Raw genomic sequence first — 2,901 nt, 5'->3', positions numbered from 1 at the left:
TTCTAAGCATATCGTACATGAATGACTCAGACCAGCAAGCAATGTTTTCTCTCCAATACATAGGAAACTGGAATTTATTAACTCAGCAAGTTAGCAACCATGAGATGGTCAAAACAGCCTTGAATTACACTGCATATGAATTCATGGTGCAGGTTACAAGTCAATGAGCACCATACTTACAAACGAAGGATAGCCTGAAGTGGAATATTTTAAGATCAATGTCTCGGCACCCAAAGCTAATCAGAGTAGAATTTTAGACTATACAATATACTTTTGGCTGCTGAAGCCTGAAGATATATATACACTACATATGAATTGATGGTGCAGGTTATAAGTCATTGAGCTCCATACTTACAAACGAAGGATGCCCTGAACTGGAATAATTTAAGATCATTGTCTCAGCACCCAAAACTAACCAGAGCAGAATTATAGACTATATAATGTACTTTTGGCTGCTGAAGCCCTAAAGATAGATAACCATCCCTTCTGCCAGCAACTTGTCAAATGTATCAAACAAGCAAAAGCAAATACAATACTTACAATGCTTTGTCCTGAAGCCTATTTTGTGTGGATCATGTAGGACACTCCCTTGTCATTGCCAGATGCACACTGGCTTTGCGTCACATCTATATGATGTCAGTTGTTTAATTCAACGATAGTGACTTTGTTATATTCAGGACAAAATGCCTAACACCTGAAAAGCAAATAGGCAAGAAGACTGGACATTCACTTGACACCTTGATGAATCATATGAATGAAGAAGCAAAAGCTTCAGGCCAACACAGGCCAAGACTCTCATTTCATTAATTTAATCATAGGACTACAGTTCACCTGGTGCTCTTCATGTATGAGAAATATGGGCTGCCATATTCACCATTTCAAAAATGTAGATTAACTACAATTTTGAACTGTACTGGTTTAAATATCCCCATTGCAGTGTGCCAAGATGGTGATGCAAAATGCTACTGACGGATACCAAGATAACATATATTCAGAATGTATCACACAGTACAGAAAGAGCAAGTTTGCTATCATATCGAACACAGAAGAGTTTGCTTAAAAATGGTATGGTATCAATTGACTGATTCATTCATATGATAAAAGTACGTCACATAGTAACTTAATAACGGTATTGTAGGATCAAACTGCAAACCTCCTTATTTCTACCCTGAGACAAACAACAATAACTTGAGCCAACTTCTACTGCAATGGCCACACTGTATCAGCTTCTAGGGGGGCAAATCCAAACCAGGCTCCATTTTAATCAAACTATCGATACCGACTCTATGGCTGATGCTTGGGGTCACGGTACCCAGCATCCACAAGGACCTTCTCCTTTTTGGCGAGCTCGATGTCGTTATCAACCATCATCTCAACCAGCTGCTGGAAGCCAACCTTGGGCTTCCACCCAAGCAGTCTCCTCGACTTGGATGAATCTCCCTGAAGGCAGTCCACCTCGGAAGGGCAAAAGTACTTCTTGTCAATGACCACATGATCCTTCCAGTTGAGGCCGGCATACCCAAAGGTGGCCTGCAAGAACTCCTCCACGGTGTGGCACTCCTCGGTGGCGACGACATAGTCATCAGGCTTGTCCTGCTGGAGCATGAGCCACATGGCCTCGACGTAATCCCCGGCGAAGCCCCAGTCCCTGGCTGCGGAAAGGTTGCCGATGAAGACCTTGGTCTAGAGCCCGACCTTGATGCGGCCGATGGCGCGGGTGATCTTGCGGGTGACGTAGTTCTCGCCGCGGCGTGGGGACTCGTGGTTGAAGAGTACGCCGTTGCAGGCGCAGATGTCGTAGGCCTCGCGGTAGTTGACGGTGTACCAGTGCGCGGCGACCTTGGCGGCGGCGTAGGGGGAGCGCGGGTGGAAGGGCGTGGCCTCGCTCTGTGGCGGCGGCGTGGAGCCGAACATCTCGGAGGACCCGGCCTGGTAGTAGCGCATGGGCTTGGCGGAGAGGCAGACGGCCTCGAGGAGGCGGAGCGTTCCTTGGCTCCTGCATCGTGGACGCCGGCGACGTCGCGTGCCCGGCGGCAACCCACCTCTGGCCACCGGAGCGGGCGCGTGTGGATAAGGTGCTGACCGCAGGGAGGGGTGTTTCTGTAAAATTGAAACGTTTTTTTCAGATCCACTTACATAGGGACTGCGATTTGAATAGATAAAACAGTAGGGGCGTTTTTATAAAAATATCACGACGGACGACAGAAGCACTACGCGCTTTATTATTAGGGAGAGAGGACAGACTACTACGTGCAGGAGTTGAACTTGGCAACCAGGCTGTACGCACGCACGCAGGGGCACGATTTGTGCACCAGTAGTTGGCTGAGGCAGCGGTGCACATGTTTCTCCTTTTGCTTCGTTTACAATTCTAATCTAATCTCTCCATCAACGGTTGAGAAGGGCGGGACTCCGTCCGACCGTCCCGAGAGGCCGAGACCCCGACGGCCAGACTCGCAATCGATCCGCTCATCCGGCCACACCCACATGGATAGGCTAGGCAATCAAACATGAAGAAAGGTCGGTTTTTTCATGATTTGATTAATTTATATTTTAGAATTTAATTGTAGGAGTGTATACATTAAAAGGTAATTATAATTTTTGTGATTGTTCAATTGCGTTCGTGTAGACATGAAAAGAAAGAGAGCTCAATCAATCCGTTCTTTTTTCAAACCAATTGGTTCAAGCAGTCAACTATGTGAACATGATGCTAATACAAATGATGTGAAAGTGCAACCAAGCCAAGGGAATCACCCTAGTTGTGCTGAAGGTGATGCTCAAACTAGTCAAGATGTGCCAAAAATTACAAAAGAAGCTACAATTATAACAACAAAGTACGATCGAGACCCAGGGAGACGCCCTCAAATTTGGCAACTCCCTCCGGAATAGCAAGATGATGCTAGG

General features: G+C 46.4%; 1 pseudogene; it reads right to left on the bottom strand.

Moving 5' to 3' along the window:
• Positions 1-1,132: 1,132 nt before the first annotated feature.
• LOC123405081 lies at positions 1,133-2,486 on the bottom strand (annotated as a pseudogene).
• Between the last annotated feature and the right edge of the window lie 415 nt (positions 2,487-2,901).

This window comes from Hordeum vulgare, chromosome 6H, assembly GCF_904849725.1.
Source record: "Hordeum vulgare subsp. vulgare chromosome 6H, MorexV3_pseudomolecules_assembly, whole genome shotgun sequence".
NCBI classification, from domain to species: Eukaryota; Viridiplantae; Streptophyta; class Magnoliopsida; order Poales; family Poaceae; genus Hordeum; species Hordeum vulgare.
This window is presented reverse-complemented; position numbering and strand designations above follow the sequence as displayed.